Below are 15,678 nucleotides of genomic sequence, written 5' to 3'. Positions count from 1 at the left end.
TTAAGGGTAAATGGCTTGCATTTCTCCTCCCCAGCCAGAGGGTAAATTGCTTAAATCACACTACTCAGGGAGTCAGATAACAGAAACCTAATTAATGCTATTTGTTAACCACATGCAAGGACAGACAAATTAAGAGACTAAGTCTCATTTTGGTACATCAGCATAAAGCTGATGATATTCTATTGACCTGCCCCTAAGATCTCTCCTAAATGCCCAGCCTTTAGAACCCCTGAAAATGAAGGTCCCAATGTGCTCTCCCCCCCACCCCTCCAGGGGAGCACGCCAGCACCATCTCCTTACCCCTTTTTCCCTCTGAGGGTACCCCACAAGACTTGCAACCAGAGGAGCAATGGGCAGCAACAGCGCATCCTGGGCTAACCCCCTGAACCTGTCTCCAAGGCCCCCTTTTTCCCCTTTTCTCTGACTTCCCAGTGACCCAAAGCAGCCCATCCTAGGCTCTCCTGTTGCATCCTCTATGCCCTTCATTGTTTCATCTAAGTATATTTTTGCTGCACTCAAAAAATTCTTGCTTTCTTTTCTACACTTTGTCTCTTGATTGAAATCCTTCCCTCAAGAAGACAAGAACCGAGGTCTCTTCATCGTCTCCCAGGTAACAACTTCAATGGACACTATTCTCTTACCGTGAGCTCCTTATCAGTTCCAACCTGGTCAAAATTCATTACTAGTCTTGGTGACCAAAGTTGTTCTAAACTTTCATCATCTCAGAAATTGTTATAGACAGACTTGAGTAGAGTGAGGACAATGGGCCAGGTACAGAAACTCATGAGGGCAGAAAGCCCTGATGCCCAACAAGGCACAAAACTGGGAAAACAAGAACCTTGCCCCCAGGGTAACCTACCCTCCCATAACATATCACTGGTTATTCCATTTGGACCCTTGCCTTTTCATATAGGTAGTCATGTGGTTAAACCCCCTGACCCTTGCCCTGGCGCTGACCAATCAGTGGAGACCACCACCCTGAAAGAGCACACCTGGAAAGCTGATGAATATTCTACTGAGACACTCCTCTGAGACCTCCCCTAAGATTTCCACCTGCAAAAGATGAATAAGCTTAGGATGTAGGACCCAGGGTGCGCTCTCCCCGCAGGAAGCACGCCTGTGCCATTCCCTTTCCCCTTTTTCCCTCTAAGGGACCCTACCAGACATGCAAACAGGGGAGCAATGAGTAGTGGTAGCTTGTCCCAGGCTAACCCCCTAAATCTGTCTCCAAGGTCCCTTTTCTCTGACTTCCCAGTGAGCCAAAGCAGCCCAGCCTAGGCTCTCCTGTTGCTTTGTTTGTGCACCTTCCTTGTTTCACTGTCTTGAATACATTTTTTGCTGCAGCCAATAAATTCTTACTTACTTTACTATACTTTGTCTCTTGGTTAGAATCTTTCCTTCAAGAAGACAAGAACTGAGATTTTATCCTCTCACCCATAATAAAATTACCTATTATTATTTTTTGCAATACTTACTCCAACCTTCCTAATTACTGGGCATTCATCTCCTTTCTCTTTCTACGGATATGCCTCTGCAAGGTGTTTCTAGCCACATTTCATCACTAATAATGAATCCAGACTTCAAGTTTATTTTCCCCCACGTTCCCAATTTCCAATTTCCACCAGAAAATACAGACCCATATAATAATATCATTATTTACATTTTACATGTCTAATATGAAGAATCAAAAGCTCCTAAAAGTGAAGGTGGTTGTACAATGTTGTGAATGGAATTAATGCTACTGAACTGCACATTTTAAAATGGTTAAAATAGTAAATTTTATACAAAGTACATTTTATCACAATAAAAAAATACAAAGAAAAAGCTCCCTAAGGTTTTTTATGTTGCAACAAAAGAGAAGTGTCTATATTTTAATATTACATAACTAGCAAAACTGCCCCAGTTCCTAGCGCTAATGTGTACTTTCCCCTGGCCTGTAGGTTGTACTGGTACACCTCTCGTCATCCATTTCCATTCCGAATGAGATGCACCTTACAGGTTTAATTTATCGCTTAATGGCCCCAACTCCAGAACTCAATCCAGATCAAGAATGAAGAGTTGATATGGATGATAACTGACAGGTCTAGTGATTTAAACATCCAAGTATTTCTTCTCCATCTACTCTGCTGGTTACTACTAAACTTCACAACCTACAGATGTTATAGTGTCCCAGGGCTTAGTCCTCATGTCCGTGTGTCTCTTCTATAATTACATTTTCAGAGATCTTAACCAACCTCATAGATTTTTTTTGTGTTTCTTTTCTTTTTCTTTTTAGAGAGAGGAAGGGAGAGAGAAACATCAATGTGAGAGTGAAACATTGATTGACTGCCTCTTGCACGCTCCTGGGCATGTGGCCTGACAGGGAATCGAACCAGAAGCCTTTCAGTGCAAGGAGCAACACCCAATCCACTGAGTCACACGGGCCTGGGCACCAACCTCATAGTTTTAAATACCATCTATATGTTGATGACTCCCAATCTCCAGCCCTTCCCACCCACTTGCCAACTCTATTGATTCATATTTTCAGTATTTCCACCTGTATATCTACTTGGCATCTATTTATCACATCCAAAACTCAGCTCTTCATCGTCCTTTGCAAACATGCTACCCCTGCAGCCTTCCTTCATTTCATTAAATAGCAACTCCATCCTCAGTCCAGAAGCCTTGATTAATTTCCTAGTCTCCCTGCTTTCTCTTGCTCCCTACTGTCTATTCTCAACATGGCAGCCAAAGCAATCCTTTAAACCTAAAACAAATCTTGTTACTTCTTATCCCCAAACCCTTCAATGGCTTTACATATCACTTACAGAAATTCTTACAGCGGTCTACTGCTTTCTTATTATCTCTCTGACCTCAAATCCTAGGATTCTCCTTTAGTTACACTGGCTTCTTTGTTTCTCATAAATACCAGGCACGCTCCCCTCAGGGCCTTTGCACATGCTGTTCTTCCTGCTGTACAGCTTTTCTCCTACATATTTCACATAACTTCCTCTTTCTCTCCCCTCCTTCAAGTATTTACACAATATTTAAAATTACTGCCCACTTCAAACTCATCCCTATCAAAACTCACTGCCTCTTTTTTCTGCTTTATTTTTATTTTTTTCCCCACAGCACTTACCAGCATTACATATATGTGTATCAAATAAGATTTATATGATATATAAAATGGCTTTATTATGTTTCTTCCCCACTAGAATGTAAGCTCCGTGTGAGTAGGGATTATCTGTTTTGTTCATTGGATATGTCATTTGACACTAAATAAATGATAAATGATGGGGGGTCTACTTAAAGACCAATCTTGTCTATCTTTGTCTTCAATTTTAGGATATCTAGCAACTACTAGACAGAGACTTAAAAAGTGGAGAAGAAAACAATCCCCTCTCTCAAAATATATACTATTTTGTGGGATGAATATGTCCCTAATAATAAAATCAATATAATACACAAATAAAAAGTGAGGATATAAGAGAAAGACAGACCATACTTGTTAGTGATCATCAGGGAAAAGAAGTAATTGAACTGTCCTTTGACATGGGCCAAGCATGGGCCAAGACAAACACACACACAGACACACACACACACACACACACACACACACACACGGAAATTCAACACATACAAAGAACAAAGAATAGTCAAGTTTTCCTATCTTAAGATGCTTGAGCCCACCTTCATGACTCCCCAACTCTTGTATGGCAGACCACTGACCAATAACATTAGAGAAGGAGGGCAAGGTTATATCATGAACAGTTTTAATCTTGGGCTAAAGAGTTTACACTTAATTCAGTAGATAATAGGAAGCTGGTGACAGCTATGTTTTAGAAAAATTAATCTGGGAGAGATGAATTGGACTATTGGGAAGGCAGACGCTGACAGATCTGACAGCAGGGAAGCAAATTATGAAACTTTTGCAACAATCCAAGCAAGTGAGCTGGTGGGAACATGAAAACATAGTGATCAGGAAGGAGTTGGATGGAGGAGAGAGCACCTGCTGGAGAAGGCATAGGAAAAGTCAAATTTGCTGTAAAGTTTTTTTAAAAATGTTTTTATTGATTTCAGAGAGAGGAAAGGAAAGGGAGAGAGAGAGAGAAACATCAATGATGAGAGAGTCGTTGATCGGCTGCTTCCTGCACGCGCCCGACTGGGGATCCAGCCCGCAACCTGGGCATGTGCCCTGACCGGGAAATCGAACCTCGATCTCCTGGATCCTAGATCCGTGCTCAACTGCTGAGCCACGCCTGGCTGGGCTAAAAAACTTTCTTTGAAAGCGTCCCCCAATCCTATACATACCGTGACATTTCATGAACCAGAGCAATTGGTGTGCGATTTTAATAAACATTGTCATGGACCTAAGGTATCTTTAAGTCTTCTATTAGGTAGTCTTTTTTAGACCACAGATTAACTTTTATTTACTTACATTTATCAAGAATAAGCATTATATAGCACAAATGCCTTATTAATTTTTTTGCCATTCAATATATTTACTTTTACAACTTATAATTCCAAAGGCTTAACGTCTTTATTGGTATAACAGCTTTATTAGTTCAAATCAAGACATCACTGGTTCCAGTCCATCATGATGATGCAACATTTAGTTTTTCTTTGTAGCTGGAACTCGGTAATTCATTTCATCCCAGTATCTCCTGTGATGCTCTCTCGGACTCCAATCCCTCCTGTTTGGCCGTGATACGTTCTGTTCAAAGCTTGCTGCAAATGATTTCACAGTCCTCCTGTCTGTTCAACACCCTAATCAAAGAGATGTTCTCACATTCAGGATACTTATTACTGTTATTCTTATTGCCACTGGGCCAGACAAGTTGGGAGTAGAGAGAGCTCTCTGACAGCCCAGTTGCCCTGCATGCCATATGATAAAACCTTTCTCTAAAACTTTGACTACCAACTTCTTCACAGAGCCAATCTGCCTCACACGCTTCACCTTCCAGCTCACAGTTGTATGAGTCGTCGGGAAGCATTTTTGTTCAAATACACTGTCTTACTATTCAAGAATATGCTCCTGGACTGGTTTAATTCCCTATTCCTGGACTTTCTCCTCAATTCCTTTGTTATGCAGTCTGAGATGACTCTGCATTTACCAAGGGCATTTGCTCAGGGGATTTCTCCAGCTTTGCGGCCTGTCGCCAGCTCATATCACACTGGATGGCTTCACCAACTTTGTTAGACTGGGCCAACCAGGCAGCAGAGGGAATGGCCCCCTGGGGGTAGCTGGTGGTCTCTCCCACTTCCTCTTCATACATTTCAAATGGGGAGGGGTCTTCACCCTCATGAAGGTTTTCGATCACACCCTGCTTTCCAAGGAACGCTGTGAAATCCCATTGTGCTGCCCCTGCTGAAGTCCAGCTTGAGTCCCTTGGGTTCTCATTTTCCCCCATAGCCACTGTAGTGCTGGACTGCAACACACAGGGAATGCAGGTCTTCCTTTAGGTGCAGAGGGCAAAGAAGACGGAGGTGCGAGAAAGCCTGGGTACTCACTGGGCACCACTGAACATGCAAAATACACATTTCCACTTCTGAATCCCACCCAGGAACAGAGAATGGATTATAGACAGGATTCTGGTACCAAAAATCTGGGTAAGGCTGCTGGGCCACGCCTTCTATGGAATAAAAGGATCTGGCATTATTTTCCTTAGAGTGTGTGTTTTCTTCTGAAGAGTTTACTTTTTTTTTATTGATTTCAGAGAGAGGGAGAGAGAGGGAGAGAGATAGAAGCATCAATGTCTCTCTCTCCACCTCCCTTCCCCGCTCTCTAAAAATCAATAAAAATATTTGTACACTCTTTTCTATGGTTTGATTTTTAAAAACATATTTTGGTTATCTTTTTTTTTCCCCAAGTTTCAAATATTTATCAATCAGTGTAAACCTCAACATAACACACCAACATGATTTTGTGCATTTGGAGGGGAAATATTTCCTGGCTAAGTGGATAATTGTGCAGATGGCTTCTGGAAGACCTTCATTCTAAGCAGCTTTATAGTGAAAAATTTCATTTAGAAGTCTGGACCTTCTTTCTTCAGTTTGCAGTAATCTACATTCACTGATCATTAGAACTTCTTTTGATCATTGGGACCCAGTTTTTTCTAAGATTCTGGGTTATCCTTTCTGTCCCAACAGACATCTGGATTGAACAATGCCAGGCATAAGACATACAGTGCTGTCCCAGTACCTCTGGCTCCAATAGATACAAAGAGGGGGATCAAGTTTGGATGCTTCTTGGCCTGACCGAGGATCTGGCAGGGCATGGTTGTGGCAGAGGACCCGGAAGCAAAGAAAACAAAACTGCAAGGCCCCGGAGCAGGTAGTCAGTGCACCGAGGATGAGAATACTACTTACAGTTTTTACTGTAGGTCATTAGATCTTAAGAAATTGCATGAGCCCTGGCAGGGTAGCTCAGTTGGTTAAAACATCATCCTGATATGCCAAGATTTTGGGTTGGATCCTGGGTCAGGGCACATAATCAACCAATGAATGCATAAATAAGTGGAACAACAAATCGATATTTCTCTCTCTCTCTCTAAAAATCAATAAGTTTAAAAATAAAGGAAGTGCGTGAAATGGTGTAATTCTTACTATTTTTGACTCTAGAAATTATGTTAGATATTCTTACATTGTGACATCAGATTTCCATGGCTAGTGTGTGTTAGGTACAGAAACCCAGGTACAGAAACTCAGGTACAGAAACCTGGATACAGAAACTCTCCAGGACAGGAAGTCCCGGATGCCTAGCAAGGGGCAAAACTGGGAAAACAAGAACCTTGTCCCCAGGGTAACCTGTCCTCCCCACCATATCGCTGGTCATGTGGTTTAGACCCCCAGAGCGTTTCCTCCCTAAAGATAACATCTAGGCCTCAGCTGTATTTCAGCTCCAGGCCCAGAAAAGCAGTGAAACCAGACTAGTGGTGCCCTGGCTGCCTCAGGACCAGGCGCATTGACTAAGGACCCGCTGCCCTGGCACCAGCCCATCAGCGGAGACCAGGACCCTGAAAGGACACACCTGGAAAGCTGATGACTATTCTATTGAGACACTCCACTGAGACCTCCCCTAAGATTTCCACCTGCAAGGAAGAGATAAATATGCTCAGGAGAAAGGACCCAGTGCACGTTCCCTGCTAGGGGAGCATGCCGGCACCATCTCCATCCCCCTTCTTCCCTCCCAGGGGACCCCAGCAGACTTGCAACCAGCAGAACAATGGGCAGCAGCAGCTAGTCCTGGGCTTACTCCCTGAACATGTCTCCAAGGCCCCCTTCTCTCTCTCTCTGACTTCTCAGGGAGCCAAAGCAGCCCAGCCTAGGCTCTCCTACTGCTTCTATGTTCTTCCTTGTTTCACTGCCCCAAGGACATTTTTGCTGCCATCGTGGACCCTTTGACTCAGTGTTGTGTAGCCCTTCCCTTTGGATATCCCTATTCCCCATCCCCCCTAAATAAATTCAATTTTTCTTTATTCACCATCTGAGATGTCTATTTAGCCTCCCAAGCACCATCGACCTTAACCTTTCTGTGTGCAATAGGCAAGTTGGAAATTTATAGAAAATGAAGTAAAGGTTAATCAAGAAAGCAGGGGTTTTAGGAAATTGCTTTGAGTTTCTCTGTTATTTGGGCTTTAGGAATCTGGTATTTAAAAAAATTAAAACTGCCTTGGCTGGTGTGGCTCAGTTGATTGGGAGTCATCTCATGCACCTAAAGGTTGCAGTTTGATTCCCGGGTCAGGGCACCCGCCCAGGATTCAGGCCTGATCCCTGGTCCGTGGCGTGCAGGAGGCAGCCAATCGATGTTTCACTCTCACATTATCGATGTTTCTCTCCCTCTCTCCCTGTCCCTTCTCCTCTCTTTAAAAATTAATTTAAAATATTTTTTTTAAAATGAAAACTGACATTTTCCAGTCAAGTCTTTTGTTTACAGCCCATCAAATCTGTACATTAAATTTCTAACAACAGAGTATAGTGAGAAAGAACATAAGTATTGAATGCCTGCTTCTCTACATAGGAGGTAAGTGATCATAAGGACTTACTAAATATCTGATCTTCATTTTCTTTTTGGGGGTTGGAATCTCCTATGTTATATAAGTTATTTCATTTATTTATAAAATTTTTTTTTCAATGAACATAGGGGTGTATGTCTTTTTTTTCCTCTTTTAAAAATTATTATTGATTTTGAGAGAGGAGAGGAAGATTTGTTGTTCCACTTGTTTATGCATTCACTGGTTGACTCTTGTATGTGCCCTGATCAGAGATCAAACCCTCAATTTTGGCTTTTGGGAAAGACACTCTACCCAACTGAGCTACTCAGCTAGAGTGCATATATCTTTTTGAATTAGTGTTTTGGATTTATTTGGATAAATACTCAGAAGTGGGATTGCTGGTTCTATTTGTAGTTCTATTGTGTGTTTTTTTTAAAGAGCAAAGCCTTTGTATTGCTTAAAACATATCACAGAGTAACCAACTTTCTTTTTAAAAAGGAAGTTTAAAAATATTCAAACTTTTCTATTCTCTTCAGAAGTAACGCTTTACTACATTGTACATGCATATCAGCAAATGAAAGTAATTGCGATCAACCCTACTCTACTTCAAGTTAAATACGTTAATATGTTGGATAATGAATGAACTGCTTTGGCTGAAAAGTTTGCTCCGATTTCTAATCTTCTTAACCAAAGAAGATATAGTTCATCTCCTCTGCTGTGGGTCAACCACTAATGATGCCAAGAGATATGTTTTTAAAATTGATTTTAGAGAGAGAGGAAGTGGGGGGGAAAGAGAGAACATAGATCTGAGAGAAAAAAGCCTCCCATACTCAGCCCACCCAAGGATCGAACTCTAAACATAGGTATGTGCCCTGACCTGGAATTAAACCCACAACCTTGGCCTGCCAGTGTGGCTCAGTGGATGAGTATCAACCTATGATCCAGGAGATCACGGTTCAATTCCCAGTCAAGACACATGACTGGGTTGTGGGCTCAACCCCCAGTGGGGTGCATGCAGGACCAGCTGATCAATGACTCTCTCATCATTGATGTTTCTACCTCTCTCCCTCTCCTTTCCTCTCTCTGAAATCAATAAAGATATATTTAAAAACAAACAAACAAACAAAACCCCCCACAACGTTGGGGTGTATGGGAGAATGCTCCAACCAACTGAGACATCTGGCCAGAGCTTATAATTACTTTTTTTTGGTTTAATATGTTTATTGATTTCAGAGAGAGAAAGGGAGAGGGAGAGAGAGATAGAAACATCAATGATGAGAGAGTCATTGATCAGCTGTCTTCTGCACTTGAGCCCCCCACTGGGGATCGAGCCTGCAACCCGGGCATGTACCCTGACTGGGAATCGAACCTCAACCTCCTGGGTCATAGGTCCATGCTCAACCACTGAGCCATGCCAGCGGGGCTATAATTACTTTTAATCATACTGTTTTTCCATATTATTTTCTGTTAGTCCTCAGACATATATCTGAAATTCATAATTACATAGACATATTTTTCATCTTTTACTATTTATCAATTAGAAACAGATTATAAAGTGAGCAAGCACAAGTAATTATTAAGAGGCAAGATCATACAATGGAGTAAAGACAGTCTTTTTAATAAACGGTGTTGGGAAAATTGGACAAGTACATGCAAAAACTGAAACTAGACCACCAACTTACACCATACACAAGAATAAACTCAAAATGGATAAAAGACTTAAATGTTTTTGTGGTTTTTAAATCCACTTTTTTTCAGTGCAACTATAGGAATTTTTTTTTTTTTAATATGTCTTTATTGATTTCAGAGAGAGGAAGGGAGAGGGAGAGAGAGAGACAAAAACATCAATGATGAGAGAGTCATGATCAGCTGCCTTCTGCAGGCCCCCTACTGGGGATCGAGCCCACAACCCGGGCATGTGCCCTGTCCAGGAATCGAACCTCGATCTCCTGGATCCCAGGTCAATGCTCAACCGCTGAGCCACGCCCGGCCTGGCAAAGTACTTAAATGTAAGTCACAAAACCATAAAAATTCTAGAAGAAAACATAGGCAGTAAAATTTCAGACATCTCACATAGAATTTTCACCAATATATCTCCTAGGGCAAGAGAAGCAAAGGAAAAAATTAACAAAGGAGACTACATCAAACTAAAAAGCTTCTGCACAGCAAAAGAAACCATCATCAAAATTGAAAGGGAACTCACTCTGTTGGAGAACATATTTGCCAATGATACATCTGATAAGGGGTTAATTTCCAAAATATATAAAGAACTCATACAACTCAACACCAGGAAGATAAACAATCCAATTTAAAAAATGAGCAAAGGACCTGAATAGACACTTCTCCAAAGAGGACATACAGATGACCAAGAGACATATAAAAAGATGCTCAACATCACTAATCAGCAGAGGGATGCAAATTAAAACTACAATAAGGTATCATCTCACACCTGTCAGAATGGCTACGATCAACAAATCAACAAACAAGTGCTGGCGAGGGTGTGGAGAAAGGGGACCCCTAATACACTGCTGGTGGGAATGCAGACTGGTGCAGCCACTATGGAAAACAGTATGGAGGTTCCTCAAAAAATTAAAAATGGAGCTGCCTTTTGACCCAGCAATCCCACTTCTGGGAATATATCCTAAGAATCCTGAAACACCAATCAGAAAGAATGTATGCACCCCTATGTTCATAGCAGTATTATACAATAGCTAAGATCTGGAAACAGCCCAAGTGCCCATCAGTAGATGAGTGGATAGAAAAACTCTGGTACATTTACACAGTGCAATATGATGGGCCTGTAAAAAAAGGGAGAGTCTCTTACCCTTTGTGACAGCATGGATGGACCTGGAAGTCATTATGCTAAGCAAAATAAGCCAGTCAGAGAAAGATAAACATCACATGATCTCACTTATATGTGGAATCTAATGAACAAAATAAACTGACAAACAAAATAAGTCCCTAGGCATGGGTGCATGGAACAGACTGACAGATCTCAGAGGGGAGGAGGTGGGGGAATGAGAAGAGATTAAGCAAGGAACTTATATGCATATATGCATAGCCCCTGGATGCAGACAACAGTGTGGTGAAGGCCTGGGTGGAGGGGGGCAAAGGGAGGAAAGTGGGGGACATCTGTAATATTATCAACAATAAAAAATTATTTTAAAAACAAGATATATATATATATATATATACACACACACACACACACACACACACACACACACACACACACACACATACACACACATACACAGGAAAAAAAAAAAATTGTAACAAAACCTGTTTTCTTGGAAACAGTTTTTACAACTTAGCACCCAGGGATGACTTTGTTACTTTATAAAACAGCTTCCCAGTTAAAAAAAAAAACCAACAAAAACAATTAGCCCAAACAAAAAAAATGTTTCTACTGCTACAATTATTACAACTAAAAATAAGCAAAAATCTAACTGAAACCACAAATCTGATATTCTGAGGCTCTGGGACTGAACTCAAAGAGTCTCGAACAACACTGACAACAAAAATCTAAATGATCTTTTTTTTTTAATCCTCATTCAATGGTATTTTTTCCATTGCTTTTCCGAGAGAGTGGAAGGGAGAGAGAAGCATCCGTGCGTCTGACACTGTGATTGATGGGTTGCCTGCAGCTCATACCCAGACCCAGCGCCGGGGATCGAGCCCGAAGCAGAAGTACATGCCCTTGGCCAGAATCAAACCTGGGGCCCTTCAATCCACAGGCCGACACTGTAACCACTGAGCCAGACAGGCCAGGGCAAGACGATCTTGAGCAGTGGAGGAAAGCAGAACTGAAGGGAAGAGGGAAAGTCTTATGACGGGAGGCCATCAGCCACTTTCTCTACCAAAATCTCTGAGGCAGCTGAGACCCATGGTATGTGCTAACTTGGTTCTCAACTCTTGTTCTCTCACTCAGACTCATAAACCTCTTTGGACATCCACCTGCCTCCTCCAGAACTGACTGCAACTTCAGGAAATGAGTGGGGTGTAAGTCCAGAGATTCTCCCTTCAAGCAAAGGTGCCTAAATGTCACCACCTCTCAGCGGCAGAGCTGGGATTTGACTGCAGGCTCCACGGCCCTTGGCTCCCCCCCCCCCCCCCCCCCCCCCCCGCTTTTACTTTCTTCTTCATATATCTTTATTGATCTCAGAGAGAGGAAGGGAGAGGGAGAGAGATAGAAACACCAGTGATGAGAGTCATTGATCCGCTGCCCCGACTGGGGATCGAGCCCGCGAGCCGGGCACGTGCCCTGACCCAGACAGAACCCACCGCGATCTCCTGGATCCCAGGTCGATGCTGAGCCCGGCCGGGTGACCACGGCTCTTAGCCCTGTTCTGCAGGCAGGGGTCGGGGCACCCTCGCGATCTTGCGGTGTCTGCAGTGAGCACCGGGGAGAGGCTCTGCTGGGAGGACGTGGCGAGTCCGGGAGGGACAGGCCGGCGGGAGCCGCGTGCGTCCAGGAGTCAGGCGGCGCGGTGGGGACGCAGCGCAGGGACCCTGGGAGCCGCCCGCCGGTAGTTCTATTTTTAATTTAAAATAATTTTTATTTATTGTTTTTAGAGAGAGAGAGGAAAAGAGAGAAGCATTGATTTGTTGGTCCACTCATTTATGCCTTTATTGGTTGCTCCTTGTATGCGCCCTGGCCGGGGATCGAACCCGCAACCTCGGCGTGTCAGGACGATGCTCTGACCAGCTGAGCTACCCAGGGCTCTATTTTTAATTTTTGATGGTCAGTTTCTAATCTGTAAATGGGTGATCCCTGCCCGCAGATATGATGTGAATATCAAATAAGAGCATGTAGACCCCCCTCCCAGAGCCCCCTCAGGGGACATGCCCGCTCTGTGCTCCTCCGAAGTTGCCCCATGGAGGCCCCGCGGCTCTGCCGGGAGCTCTGACCGGGTCCTGGGCAGCCTGGCGCCCCGGCGGCACCTCCGCGAGGCGCGGGTCCTGGACCAGAGCGGCGGGCACCGCTGTCCCCGCGAGCGCCCAGCGCCTGGCCCGGCTGAAGCGCAGCCACGGGGTCGGAGCCCGAGGGAAGGGGTCGGAGCTTCCGAGAGGCGGCGGGCGGGCTCCTGGTGCGGAGGCCTCCCCGCGCCCGGGGGTGCTGGCGTGGAGCAGCGGCTGCCCCGCGAGGGCGAGCTGGGGCGGACCTCGGGGCGCCTCCTCCAGGAGCCGATCCCGGCTGCGCTCCGCGGGCACCAGCCGCTCTCTCCGCGCAGCGCCCGCGCCCGGGGCACCTCGAGGGGCTGCGGGTCCAGGAAGACGGCTCCGACCGCACCTCGCTCGACTCCGGGCTCGAAGACCATCGCCTTCGACGTGACCGAGGCTGTGAACTTCTGGCAGCAGCTGCGCCGGCCCCGGAGCCACCGCGCCTTGGGGTGTCAGTGCAGAGGGAACACCCGGGCCGGGCCCGCTGACCTGCGGCGCCCACGAGCTGGTCCGCTTTGCCTCCCAGGGGCCATCGGGCACCGGGCAGGGCGAGCCCCTGCTGGAGCTGCACATCCTGGACCTCAGGGACTTGGGACCTCAAGGCAATTGTGACCCCCAGGCACCAGTGACCGAGAGCACCGGCTGCTGCCACCAAAAGATGTACATTGACCCGCAGGGGATGAAGTGGGCTAAGAACTGGGTCCTGGAGCCCACAGGCTTCCTAGCCTACCAGTGTGTTGGGCACCTGCCAGTAGCCTCTGCAGGCCTTGACCTTCAGGTGGCCATTTCTGGGGCCCAGACAGTGCACTGCCTGGAGACCACCTTGCTGCCCATGATTGTCAGCATCAAGGAGGGAGGCAGGCCCCAGCTCCAGGTGCTCAGCCTGCCCAACATGAGGGTGCAGAAGTGCAGCTGCACCTCTGGTGGGGCGCCGGTGCCAAGGAAGCTGGAGCGGTAGGCGCTGGGCATAGGCACCGTGGGACTTGGCTTCTGTGTGCTTCAGAAGTGTTCTAGGTACCAGGAGAGATGGGGACTGCTGATGGGGAGGAACAAGACTCTTTTGTTACTGGGTAGCCCCTGCCCCATCTTCTCTCTCCTTCATATTATCCACTGCACTGTATCCTAAGCACTTACCTGTGTAGATTCTGTAATCTAGGAGCAGAAACACCAGTTTGTCACTGTTTCCCTGTCCTGTCACAGGATCTGGGTTGAGCTCTGTGGTATGTGCTAGAAATCCAGCTGCCAGTCTGAGCTTAAAACCTAGGATTGCTGAGCTGGCATGGCTCAGTGGTTGAGCATCGACCTAAGAACCAGGAGGTCACGGTTAGATTCCTAGTCAGGGCACACGCCGGGGTTGAGGGCCTGATCCCCAGTGGGGGGGCGTGCAGGAGGCAGCGGATCAATGACTCTCATCATTGATATTTCTATCTCTCTCTCCTCCCTTCCTCTCTCTGAACTCAATTTAAAAACAAAACAAAACAAAACAGCCCTAGCTGTTTTTGCTTAGTGGTTAGAGCATCAACCAGAGGACTGAAGGGTCTCGGGTTCGATTCAGGTCAAGGGCACATTCCTGGGTTGCAGGCTCTATCCCCAGCCTGGGTTGGGGCCAGGGTTGGGGCACGTACGGACATCGACGTTTCTCCTTCTCTCGCTTTCTCCCTTCTACTCTCTCTGAAAAGCAATGGAAAAAATATCCTCGGGTGAGGATTTAAAAATGTATATATATATTTAAAAACAAAACAAAAAAACCCAGGGTCAAGTATGGGCTGTGCGTTCCCATCTCAGATCCTAAGGGCGTTTTGTGAAAAACAAATAAAACACATTTTATTCTGTTAAAAAAAAGAAAAAAAGACCATTTAGGCATAGTACCTACCACTGTGCTCATCACATAGTAGGTGCTATATTTCTCTCACGGCCTTAGCATGTGCACCCCTAGACCTGCAGAACAGATCATTATTCATTCAGTAAATAAACATTTGTTGTCTACCTACTGTGTGTCAGGCATTATGTTGGAGAGTCAAGATACAAAGAGGAATACAATAAAATTCCTTTTAAAACTTTTGTAAAAGAGCAAGCAGTCACTAAAAAGTAAGTAAAATTTATCAGTTCTCTACCCTACATTAGGGGTATGGATGGAGTACTGTAAAGCACAACAGTTCTTTGGGAAGGTGGGATGTTTAGGAAAAACTTGAGATTTGAGCTGAACCTTAAAATATGAGTAAGAATTTTTGAAGCAGTTGTAGGAAAAAGAATACTCCAGAAGTGAAATTGCATCATCTCAATGTAGTTACAGTTTGATACAGCAATGAACTAGAAGTTATTTAGAGAACTGACCTAATTTGTTCTTTCATTTGTCCAATAGGTATTTCTTGCTCAGAAACACACTAGCAAATAAAAACTTAGTACCAGCTCTTTAGGGAGCTTGTACTCTAGTGGGAGAGACAGATCTTAATCAAATAATCACAGAAATTCATGTAAAATTTAAACCAGGGTAAGTACTTCTGAGAGGAGGCTTAGTGCATGATACTATAAAACCACAAAACAGGCATTTGATCTAAACACAAAGGTTAGAGAAGGCTTCCTTAGGAGAGTGATGCTTGAACCCAGAGGTGAAGAATGACCAGGGCTTAACTGAGGAAAGGAGAAAGAAAAAGCATTCCGGGAAAAGGGAACAGAGCCTATAGTGAGAAAATTCAGTGTCTTCAAGGGTTTGATCACAACCTAGAATGCATTACCACAATTAGATTCAAGGTTCAAGAAT

The 15,678-nt window shown here is 44.6% G+C and overlaps 1 non-coding gene and 3 pseudogenes across 1 annotated transcript; 1 reads left to right on the top strand and 3 right to left on the bottom strand.

Annotated features, from left to right (window-relative positions):
• Nucleotides 1-4,697: 4,697 nt before the first annotated feature.
• On the bottom strand, nt 4,698-5,390 carry LOC148091525 (uncharacterized; annotated as a pseudogene).
• A 615-nt stretch (nt 5,391-6,005) lies between these two features.
• LOC107526081 (cytochrome c oxidase subunit FA4 pseudogene) lies at nt 6,006-6,257 on the bottom strand (annotated as a pseudogene).
• A 6,366-nt stretch (nt 6,258-12,623) lies between these two features.
• TRNAV-GAC (transfer RNA valine (anticodon GAC)) lies at nt 12,624-12,697 on the bottom strand. Its single transcript has one exon. It is a non-coding gene; the product is annotated as a tRNA-Val (tRNA).
• Nucleotides 12,698-12,818: 121 nt separating this feature from the next.
• Nucleotides 12,819-13,875, top strand: LOC107526068 (left-right determination factor 2 pseudogene; annotated as a pseudogene).
• Nucleotides 13,876-15,678: the final 1,803 nt, after the last annotated feature.

Source organism: Miniopterus natalensis, chromosome 14, assembly GCF_054644295.1.
Source record: "Miniopterus natalensis isolate mMinNat1 chromosome 14, mMinNat1.hap1, whole genome shotgun sequence".
In the NCBI taxonomy this organism is placed as follows: Eukaryota; Metazoa; Chordata; class Mammalia; order Chiroptera; family Miniopteridae; genus Miniopterus; species Miniopterus natalensis.
This window is presented reverse-complemented; position numbering and strand designations above follow the sequence as displayed.